Source organism: Schistocerca piceifrons, chromosome 4 (assembly GCF_021461385.2).
Source record: "Schistocerca piceifrons isolate TAMUIC-IGC-003096 chromosome 4, iqSchPice1.1, whole genome shotgun sequence".
NCBI classification, from domain to species: Eukaryota; Metazoa; Arthropoda; class Insecta; order Orthoptera; family Acrididae; genus Schistocerca; species Schistocerca piceifrons.
Window position 1 is genome coordinate 99,546,087 of NC_060141.1, and position 12,675 is coordinate 99,558,761.

Below are 12,675 nucleotides of genomic sequence, written 5' to 3' on the forward strand. Positions count from 1 at the left end.
CTGTATTGTGTGCAAAAGCTTGCAGTATTCCAACAGCTGACACATATTCCTGACACAGTGCCAGAACGGGAGCATCTGCAGTGTAATAAACTCGGAAGAAAAACTCCAAAATGCCAAAGTCGCTAGTAAAGCATTTACTTTGATAACTGATTTGGATATGATCCAAAGCTGGTAATGTAGTGTTACCGAAATCGATTATCGAAATATGTGCTTTACTAGCGATCTTCTGAGTTTATCGACTGACTTAGTCGTCTTTTTAAAGCATTCTGACGTGGTGTGATCGTCTCTGTGTCACTACGAGTTTCTAAAAGAAGCACCTACCTGTATTCAGCTACGTCTTCCGCTGGTAGTTTCATAGAGCTACAGAGGTTTCTCATTCCTCGTTTGAGTTCTCAGAGTATCCCTCATACACCTCAATATGAGTACATTGACTTATTTTGATCCTAGTTGCCCGTCCCTAAACCCTATCAAATCTGCATGATAACGACTCCAAACCAGCAAATGAAGACTCTAAAATTGAGTAGATGAAGAAACTGGTGTCACAAACGTTGCACTTTGTCGATTTCGGAGAATTTTCATTGCAAACACATTAGCAGTCGGTTATATGACTGCAATCTTTTCGAATTTTGTATGGCCATAGCTCCTACCCACTCTTCAGGGGTGCTGGCATCCGTGTAAGTAATAGCAGCACAGTGTGCATACATCTAGAGAGATAACATGGGCTGTTATCGCCTTGCAGTGTGTACTTGGATGGGAGCACCGCCTAGCTGGCGTATCGTTATGGAGCTCTGAATTTTGATTAACTTGAATGCTGGTGGTTCTCTTTGGCTGCAACTATAGGATTCTACCCCCTTAAAGTTTACCACCAAACTATGTATAACTCTATTAAAAAAACAGTGTTCGTTGAAAGTATGTTAAGTGCTGGAAATAGATTTCCCACATTGAAATGTTGTTAGTGCCACATTCCCAAGGGGCCCAAAATACCCCCACAAACGTTACAGAGGAGTAACGTTAGTGCATTTACATGTTACCACATCCCTGACGACTGAAAATAGCTTCAAATCAGTAAGATCGGTATGGGACAGTCTCCACTACAGAGGCTCACACATGTTTTCTCAAAGTATTGGTGGGTGTGAATTGTATGATGTACCTGTTGTCCTGTTCTAAAATTCGAGTAGGGTTAAGTTTGGAACCACGTAGCCCACAGCGATTGTCCATAGCCAGCAGAAAGTTTTTACCCACATTGCCAACTCATGGCACGACGCCAGCCAGTTCAGACATATTGTGAATATGAAACAAAGGGCCGAGCACCCCAATGGAGTTTCTAGCAGTCACCTACAAATTTGGCATGTGCAGTGTAACTCCCTTTGGCTTATGGCAGTGGACTCTGTCTCTCAGCAGCATTGGACATGGTGTGGCGCAGGCAAGGTGGCAGTGGCAGCAGAGTTGCTGTGGCCAGCAACCATGATCTGATGTGGTGTGGCACTGGGATTACTGGGTCTAAAAACAAAACACAAGTGCACACCTATGCCAGTCCTATACTACTGTTGCACATGACACTGACAAGGACTTGACAGCTTTGTATGTTGCACCAATCAGCTACAATATTTTGAAGTTAGGGTAAGCCGTTTAGTTCTGACAATCAGAGGGTTTTCATCGTTTTAAATTTGGGGTAAGTGAATTTCTCACCATTCAAAACTGACGACAAGAGAATTTGGGATTTCCCACTATTTTAAATTTAGGAGAAGTGAACTCCAGGGTTAGGATGAAGTAAATTGTTTAAAGTATGACATTAGAGAGGAGGGAGAAACTGTTAAATTGTAATGTCAGAGGGGTAGCGGAATAACTTATCCTTCCCCAGCAAATGTTGATTCAGGACATGTAAGAACCAAGTTTAGGGTGACAATTATTTAAACTGTCAGGTAACAATCGTTGTTGGTGTAAGAACTACCTACCTTACACAGTTCGAGAGATATGAGGTCATATGTCGCTAAATGCTCCTAAAAATTATATCATAGTTCAGTCACATATTTCAGGACATGCGACGTCATAAACACTGACATACATGAAAAACTGCCGCTCTGTATGGCGTTAAATATATATTACTTCTTTGGTAATAACTCTATTCGCAACATTTTTTGCAGGCGGTATCGATATATGCCACTGAATGTGCCTACACAAATATATAACTGTATGACCCATAGTTCAAGAGCTATGACGTCATAAATACGAAGATGTGTGAAAAAATGGTGCAACATCAGTAGAGTTTTAATGCGTTTTTCTTTACTAATAAGACGCTCTTAGTGTCGACTCTGCTTAAGGAAATCCCTGACACCTAGAAATACTTTTGACCGCTTTCAACTGTGAAGTTCAAGCAGCTGTAGGCGAAAACAGTTGCTATCTACAGAGCTATGAAGAGGTGTTACGGTAGAGATGTTTACAACATCATGTTTCAAATGCACCCAGCATACAGAAACTGTCTGGGATCAACTCACAATGAGTCTATTGCATAATCTCACAGGTGTCTTCATGAATACATTTTTCGTTTTTGCAGTACAAACACAGTTCTTTTCTTTTTCGTTTCTAATAGAAAATTGACAAAGTGAGTACCTGTGCAAGGCCATGTTTGTCAGCTAGTGCGTTATACATATGTGTATAAAGCAGAGTTTATGTGCATATGTTTGGAATATTCTCCAAAATCCTTTAATCAGTTTCAGTAAAATCTGGCACAGAAACAGTAGGCCACATGAGTATCAACACTGTGATGTTTATAGCCTCCTAGCTCCTACAGAAGTAGAGATATGGGCAAAAACATGTTTCTTTGAGCCCCTGGCATATAGCATCCCCTACATGAGAAATATGTTGTGTGGGAACCACATCAGATTGCCAAATCAAGTTGCTTTGCATGGCAGCCTATACGTCAGGGGCAAGAAAAGGTTTTCTGGGCCCCAACATGTAGGTTGCCCTGCACGACAGGTGTGTTGTGTTTTTGTAGTATTGGTCAACTTCATCAACCCGCTTTGTACGGAAGACTCTACATCAGAAGCAAATAAATGATTTTCAAGTGCCTGACCCATAGCTTGCCCTGCAGTATAGGCATGTTGTGGGAGTCGTTTTTGCCTGCCTCATTGAATTGCATTGCAAAACAGGCTACACATGGAGGCATGGAAATCATTTACTTGCCCCTGACATACAGGCCGCCAGGCAAAGCAGGTTGATAAAGCTAGGTGATACTACTCCAGCACAACACTCCAGTCCTGCATGGCAGCTTACATGTCAGGTACAGGAAACAGATTCTTTTTTGCAACATATTTGGCAGATAGTATCGATGTATACCGCTGAATGTATCTAGAAAAATATGTCATTGTACAACACATAGCCGGCTGGGGTGGCTGAGCCGTTCTAGGCGCTACAGTCTAGAACCATGCGACCGATACGGTCGCAGGTTCGAATCCTGACTCGGGCATTGATGTCTGTGATGTCCTAAGGGTAGTTAGGTTTAAGTAGTTCTAAGTCCTAGGGGACTGATGACCACAGCAGTTAAGTCCCATAGTGCTCAGAGCCATTTGAACCATTTTTTTTACAACAGATAGCTCAGGAGATATGAGGTAATAAATATATTTCAAATGAAACTGCAGGGCGAAACTTGCTATAGATATAGGTACAATATGTGCACATATATGTGCAACATATAATGGAAACCCAGTTCTAAGCAAAGAAGGGAAAGCAGAAAGGTGGAAGGGGTATATAGAGGATCTATACAAGGGCAATGTTCTTGAGGACAATATTATGGAAATGGAAGAGGATGTAGATGAAGATGAAATGGGAGATATGATACTGAGTGAAGAGTTTGACAGAGCACTGAAAGACCTGAGTCGCAACAAAGCTCCGGGAGTGGACAACATTCCATTAGAACTACTGACGGCCTTGGGAAACCCAGTCCTGACAAAACTCTACCATCTGGTGAGCAAGATGTATGAGACAGGCGAAATACCCTCAGACTTCAAGAAGAATATAATAATTCCAATCCCAAAGAAAGCAGGTGTTGATAGATGTGAAAATTACCGAACTATCAGTTTAATAAGTCACGGCTGCAAAAAACTGACACGAATTCTTTACAGACGAATGGAAGAACTAGTAGAAGCCGACCTCGGGGAAGATCAGTTTGGAATCCATAGAAATATTGGAACATGTGAGGCAATACTGACCCTACGACTTATCTTAGAAGCTAGATTAAGGAAAGGCAAACCTACGTTCCTAGCATTTGTAGACTTAGAGAAAGCTTTTGACAATGTTGAGTGGAATACTCTCTTTCAAATTCTGAAGGTGGCAGGGGTAAAATAGAGGGAACGAAAAGCTATTTACAATTTGTACAGAAACCAGATGGCAGTTATAAGAGTCGAGAGACATGAAAGGGAAGCAGTGGTTGGGAAGGGAGTGAGACAGGGTTGTAGCCTCACCCCGATCTTATTCAATCTGTATATTGAGCAAGCAGTAAAGGAAACAAAAGAAAAATTAGGACTAGGTATTAAAATCCATAGAGAAGAAATAAAAACTTTAAGGTTCGCCGATGACATTGTAATTCTGTCAGAGACAGCAAAGGACTTGGAAGAACAGTTGAACGGAATGGATAGTGTCTTGAAAGGAAGATATAAGGTGAACATCAACAAAAGCAAAACGAGGGTAATGGAATGTAGTCGAATTAAGTCGGGCGATGCTGAGGGAATTAGATTAGGAAACGAAACACTTAAAGTATTAAAGGAGTTCTGCTATTTGGGGGTCAAAATAACTAATCATGGTCGAAGTAGAGAGGATATAAAATGTAGACTGGCAATGGTAAGAAAAGCATTTCTGAAGAAGAGAAATTAGTTAACATCTAGTATAGGTTTAAGTGTCAGGAAGTCGTTTCTGAAAGTATTTGTATGGAGTGTAGCCATGTATGGAAGTGAAACATGGACGATAAATAGTTTAGACAAGAAGAGAATAGAAGCTTTCGAAATGTGGTGCTACAGAAGAATGCTGAAGATTAGATGGGTAGATCACATAACTAATGAGGAAGTATTGAATAGGATTGGGGAGAAGAGAATTTTGTGGCACAACTTGACTAGAAGAAGGGATCGGTTGGTAGGACATGTTCTGAGGCATTAAGGGATCACCAGTTTAGTATTGAAGGGCAGCGTGGAGGGTAAAAATCGTAGAGGGAGACCAAGAGATGAATAAACTAAGCAGATTCAGAAGGATGTAGGTTGCAGTAGGTACTGGGAGATGGAGAAGCTTGCACAGGATAGAGTAGCATGGAGAGCTGCATCAAACCAGTCTCAGGACTGAAGACCACAACAACAACAACATGTGTAAAATGTATTAAATATTATACATGAAATGTATTTTACATGTGCATACAAACGCAAAGTCATGGGCAAATAGCTCATCCTAAACACCTTGAACAGCTGGCCGGTGTGGCCGAGCAGTTCTAGGCCCTTTAGTCTGGAACCGCGCGACCGCTACGGTCACAGGTTCAAATCCTGCCTCGGGCATGGATTTGTGTGATGTCCTTAGGTTAGTTAGATTTAAGTAGTTCTAAGTTCTAGCGGACTGATGACCTCAGATGTTAAGTCCCGTAGTGCTCAGAGCCTTTTGAACCATTTTACTAGTTAGAAACTGGAAAGAAATACTGTGAGGGTGAGAACCACCAGCCTCTTGTTGGTGTAGCGTGATAACGTGGAAGTGGAAGGAGGAGACTGGCAGACAGTGAAAGGTAAGGAGGAGTGGACATACTGTGTGGAGGAAGGAGGAAAAGTGTAGCATGGGGGGAGGAGGAGATAGACAGACAGAGTGTTGGGGGAAATGGTCAAAGAGAGAGAAGAAGAAGTGGACAGAACAGATAGAGCAGGTGATGGGCAGAAACAGGAGAGAAAGAGAAGGGGGAGGCGGGGATGAAGAGACACAGATGGAAGAGGAAATAGAAAAAAGGAAGCGGAGGACATGGATAGATGGGTAAGGAGGTGATGGATAAAAAAAGGAAAGAGGAGATGAACAGGGAGAGGGAAGAGTAGGAAGTGGAAAGAAGGCAGATGCTGAAGGAGGAGGACGTGAGGACAAAGAGAAGGGGCGGAGGAGATGCACACAGGTGGGGCGAAGAAGGAAATGGATAGACAGAGATAGACAGAGGGGGAAGAAGGAGATGGACTAATAGAAGACTCGAATAAATACAAACCCAGGCAACGGTGGGTATTCAGTTAGTAGTGGTATGTGAACACTATTCTGTACAGTGAAGAAGTAGGTGTAGATGTAAATATTCTGAACTGATGGACGCAACGTGAGAGACCACTGTTGATGTGCTACACGTTGAAACTTCTTAATAAAAAAATTTTACTTAAACTGAAATAACTGAGAAGGTGAAACTTCTAAATATGATTTTACTTAAACTGCTGAATGCTTACTTAATATTCTTAAACTGCTGAGTGAAATTGAGCGTACTGGACCTACTGTTTCATTGCTATTTCATCATTTCAGCACTGACCCAGAATATCCTAGGGCAACGCAATCTGCCTGCTCAAAAAATGACAACCTGACTGCAAATAATTAATACAAAAGAATGGCCCTGAATTTGTAGAAATCCTAACAATAACCTATACATTTCATAAGTCACTTACCTCACAAAAATCTTCATTACACGAATTACTGCAATACAGCAAGCGCCAATACAGCCAGCTAAATAAAAGATTCTAACTATTGAAGGCTATAACTACTGATAGGCATGTGGTTAGCAAAGGACAGATTTTGTTGCAGAGCAAATAATGTATTTACCTTAATAATGTGACAACTAGTTCAAAAATTGTATAATCATCAGTAATAAATCTCCGTGACGGATACACATTCATACCGTCCGCTCGCGCTAATACTGCAAACCTCCAACACTGCTAATTATTAACCTCTAACTCCCATAACTGCTGATTACTCACTCCCAACTTCCATCACTGCTGGCTGTCCACCTCCAGCTGCTAGTCCGACCAGCCACAGAGTCTCTTACAGAGTGGGCACAGTGCTACCAGAGTTATTAATGCAGAGTGCTGCATAGCGCTACCAACATACAAACACATAAACAGCCTACTTACAATATCTATCACTGGTCACATGTACAAAGGCAAAGATAATAGATACGAGCAAAAGGATAGAGTACCTAAGATTCGAAATGGCACCTACAACTGTAGGAGAAAGAGTGCATGTTCCAAACACACAGTGTCATATCCCTTTTAACACACAACATGTAACAAATATTTAATCAAAGAAGTTATACGCTTATTTAGTTGGTGTGCATTTTGTCAATGTCGTTTCATGGTCGATAGTCAAGAAGGAAATGCGTCCGGCTAGTGTATTAGACGTGACCTGGGAACTGAGTGACGGACTATTGAACTGGTAATCTGTTACACTATCACAGGGAAGGGAAAAGGCAAGAGGCTGATTATCAGATAATTGGTTTACATTTTACGTGCCCGGTACAGTTCTCCGTGCACTTCGGTGCGCCTGCTGATTAGATTAGCGGCGGCACCTTTCATCTGCTCCAGCGACTGCAAATGAAAACACGAAAAGAATAACGAGGACGAAAACTAAAATAATGTTTAGTGCTTCATTTTTTTACTAGTATACGTAGTACCGTTCTTCACTTACAGGTTGAGTCAAAAGGAAGTTACAATTTTGAAATGATACAGGCATTTATTGCGATAACTTACAGAATCGGTAGGTATATCATTTTGTAGCAAAGAACCTTAACTTTGAGTCACGTAGTGCATTAGTGTGCCATTCCGCCACCAGGAGTGCTAGCGTAATGCACAATTAAATTGGCTACTTTCACTGTTGCGGAGTTTGCTCGCTGTGTGTTTGGTTTCATGAAACAAACTCTACAATAACTGTTCGGAGTAAATTTCACAATGAATACGCTAAAGAATCTCCAAGCAGGTCTACAACTTACTAGTGGCACAAGAACTTTGTTGAGATGGGTTGTTCACTGTGAGATAATAAATCACCAGGTTGCCCACTTGCTGTCACTGGTGTTGTGTATGTGAATATGCTTGAAAACGTTTTAATTCGACAGACCAATGAATATGACCGAAATGGGATGATTTACTACAAGTAAGACGGTGCACCGCCTCATTTCCTCGCGGAAGTTCAAGGTTTGCTCGATAATGGCTGCCCAGGTTGGTGGACTGGTCGGGAAGGGCCAATTGCATAGCCACCTCGCTCTCCAGACTTGACACCACTGGATTTCTGTCTCTGGAGTTTCAAAAAAACAACCGTGTGTACGTTCTTCCGCTACCCAAAGACCGAGCGTATGGTTCAAATGGCTCTGAGCACTATGGGACTTAACATCTGTGGTCATCAGTCCCCGAGAACTTAGAACCACTTAAAACTAACTAACCTAAGGACATCACACACACCCATGCCCGAGGCAGGATTCGAAACTGTGACCGTAGCGGTCACGCGGTTCCAGACTGAAGGGCCTAGAACCGCGCGGCCACACATGCCGGCCCGAGCGTATGGTCCACACCTACCAAACAATTTAGCCGACATGAAAATCCACGCTGTCATTGCACATGTTACGCCCCATTTGCTGCAATGAGTATGGGAAGAAACTGATAACCGGTGGGATGAAAATGGTAGTCACGTCAAACCAAAATGACCCTTGCCACATTTATGTGGAACTCGAGGTTGTGTGCTACAAAATAACACATTTGCCGATTACGGAAAATATCGCAATAAATTTCTGTATCATTCGAAAATTGTTAAGTACATTTTGAGTCAGCCTGCACTTCACTCAGAGGCTAGGCGCACGCACACGATACTCTACCGTGTGACTTGCTAATCGCACGCACACGATACTCTACCGTGTGACTTGCTAATCGCACGAATAAAACTATGTTTTGGATTACGACCGCTGGCATCTGCGGTCCAAGTCTAGCGAAGATTTAAAAAAAAAGGGGGGGCCTTATTTTTCTAGCTATGTGATTCCACCAGATATTCAAAGTCATCGCCATACCAATAAAGTTAAAGGAAGTAGAGATTTCATTGCAATGATCAAAGTCCGAGACTCAGCAATTTCTTCGCATGCTAGTTAGATGCTTTTTACGGTCAGGAAAAAAAGGAAAAAGTTTTATGTTGGACAACGGTACCCCTAAATGAACTGCAAGTGTGCTATTAAGCGTTACCGTGAAATTCTGACCAGTAAATTTCTGGTTCTCTAGGCGAGTGTTGTGGTTTAGTGAGCGTAGAGCCATTACCTTTATGGAGGTTGAAGGCAATAATAAAATTTGTTTCCGAGGAAACAAAAATGTGGTGTTTTGTATGAGTTTTGTCCTGTTATTCTGAACTATTTTAGTGAAGATTACTGGAGTAAGCCAAGATGTCGGATGCAGTCAGGTAGCTAACGGGAATATATTAGCATCGGAGCAAGGAAATGTTTAAACACCTCTCGTGGATCAAAGGAACGCTATCGAGCTATATTAAGCCGATGTTGTGAGTGTACAGTTAATCCGTCCTGGTCCAACAATAAACGTTTCCTAGGTAATCTTTGTGGCAGTACGTGACGTAATTAGGTTCACGTGCTGAGATCGTGTAAATTCCAGGCTTGATCGCGAATGAGACTTTGCTCGAGGCCATCACAATGCAAAGCCATGTTATCAACGTCCTCGCGGGAACGTCACCTTAAAAAGCTTTTCTTCCATGTTCCGCTATTGGAAAGCAGAAACGTTTAGTTCTCTGCAGTTTGCACATGGAACAAATTCTTCAGTTGCAACTTGTATTGTCGATTCTCTTTGATGTACCTGTTCAATAATCTAAAGAGAAGCGCAATGAAAACAGTTAAATGAAAAGATTCCACACTGAAAACTCACTCTGGGGCGCTCTACGGGTGATAGAGACATCCTCCTAGTCATATATTAATGTGTTATTTTTATTATCTGTTGAAGCAGTGTATTTAACTTGTTATACTCGTTTAACAGCATTGAAACAAAAGAAAAACGAAAGTAATGAGAATAAAAAAAATGAGATCAGTTTAATATCAGAATTGGGGACCACATAGTGTAAGAGGTGAAATAATTTAGAGATCTTCGAAGCAAACTAACCCATGATGGATGAAACAGGAAAGCAGACTAGCACAAGCTCAGAGAGCATCCTTTGCAAAGAGGGATTTATGAATATCATAAATAGGGTTCAATTTGAGAGAAATTTATGAGAATTTACGACTGGAGCACAGCAGCGTATGTAAGTGAATCGCAGGTTGTGGAAATACACGGGAATGAAATGTATGATCTGCGCTGTTGCAGAAGGGAAGGCGCACTGAAAGCTAAGTTACGTGTAAAACTAAAAATGAGAACTTTCTTCACAGAGTCGGTAACGAGAGCAATAAATGGAAATCCAGAGAATGTCCTTGGTACTAGAGGGAGCCTCAGACAGAGATTAAATACCTTGAAACCTGAGGTGTCTGATGACCCCAAAACTAAAGTACTGAAGTAACTTGTTAAGTGAGTTTGTAATTTTTCTTGTAATTCGTGAACCTGCCCTTCCTTCACATTGTGACTTACAAAGGGATTCGCCCAATAATGACTTTTCGCAGCGACAGAGCTTTATGGCACAGGTTGATCCTGTGTCATCTATGTAGCTGCGATTTTCTTGTCGCAGTAGCAGGCAATAATGTTCTCCGCCGGACGTTGTGTGTTCCGCCAGTGACAGTATGGGTATCTTGTTGGCCGTGACAGTACCTCAACATCATGCTGACAGTTCACAGAGACACGCGCTTTATGCGAGCGAGCATTGAGCTGTTGAAAAACAACACCACAATACTGTCGTATTAGAGCAACTCAAAAGAGTGCAGGATGACTTTGACGTACTGCTCTGCCGTCAGAGTTCCCTCAGTCACTACTAGCCACGACCTGAGGACGTATCCGATGACTCCCAACATCATGAAGTCAGAAAAGTACAGGAAGTCATTGACGTACTGCTGTGCCGTCAGGGTTCCCTCAACCACTACCAGTCACGTCCTGAGGTCATACCCGATGACTCCCAACACTATGACGTCAGGAGTAACTCCGCTGTGCCTCTCCAAAACATTAGAAGATCGGGATTTTCACCTAGGTCGCCACCATACTCGCAGACAATGGTCATCCACCGTAGTGCAGAACCATGACTCATAGCTCAACGCCGTGTGGCAGCATTCATAAGCAGACTATGCTTCCCGGTCACGATACCACTACGAAATGAGTCATTTTTGTTGTGGTGTTCACGGTAGCAAATGCATGGGACGGTAATTCCGTAGTCCGCTCTGTGGGGCGGCGGGTAAATTAAAATCTTCTTCGTCGTTTACAAGAGCCAGAAAAATATTTTTGCGGTCAGCCAGAAAGCGATGGAGAATATATTGATCGTAATTGCCAGTGTGCAAGTACAGATTATTGTTGTGGTCACTGAAAGAAAATGTTCCTTCTTGCTGTTTACTCAGCGGAATCAAGAACTAAGACTATAAATAAAAGTTTTCGGTTCTAACTGATAGATATATTTAGTAAAAGTTCACACAAACAATATAAAATATCATTTCTAATAATAATAATGTCCCTATCTGAAACAGCACTATTAGCAGTACAGAGCCGACCTCTACAGTAAGTTCCAAGTAAAATGGTCTAACCACCAAAGTTAATTGCTCGCCTCAAAATTGGAAAATAATCTCGCCAGGTGCCATACGGTCTTGTCAACATTGCGGGCGGCACACAGACTGTTGCTTCCGTGAAAAATAAGCGATCCAGGACGGTGCACAGTTCTTCACTTTCTACTTTTACAGAGAACGCGTTTAGTAGCTGTCCGGCTGTGATGTCATCCAAATCCCAGCCCACGCAGGCGTTTCACCAACGCGGACAGATTGACATCTCGGTGCAAAGTGACTCTGGTCGTATTTATATGCGGGAGCAGCGGGCTGCCGAACAGAACATCTGCTGTCAACTGCTATGGACACAGGTGGCAGCATCTAAATGGCCCCTTTCTCAGACACGTTTTAATTAATATCTCTGTTGTTTTACAATCTATAATCTTTTTAATTTTTATGTGAATGTAGTAACATTAGCTTTAGTTGCTGAAAAAGTTTTAGTTCGACTACAGGTAAACTTTGGCGACTAGAATTTTTGGAACGGAACTGGCAGTAGAACATGACCTCTGAACTGCTCCTTTTAGATTCCTTGTTTAAGTAGGCTGTTTATGTTGGTAACGCCATGTAGCGCTCTATATGAAAATCACTGACTGTGCTGTGTGCAGCCTGTGGCTGGTTTGCAATGTTGGAATTTGCTATTGTAGTGTAGTGCTGGGCAGTTGGCTGTTAACAGCGCGTAGCGTTGCGCAGTTGGAGGTGAGCCGCCAGCAGTGGTGGATGTGGGGAGAGAAATGGCGGAGTTTTGAGAGCGGATGATCTGGACGTGTGTCCATCAGAGACAGTAAATTTGTAAGACTGGATGTCATGAACTGATATATATATATATATATATATATATATATATATATATATATATATATATATATATGTATTATGACTTTTGAACACCATTAAGGTAAATACATTCTTTGTTCTTTATCAAAATCTTTCATTTGCTAACTATACCTATCAGTAGTTAGTGACTTCAGTAGTTAGAATCTTTTATTTAG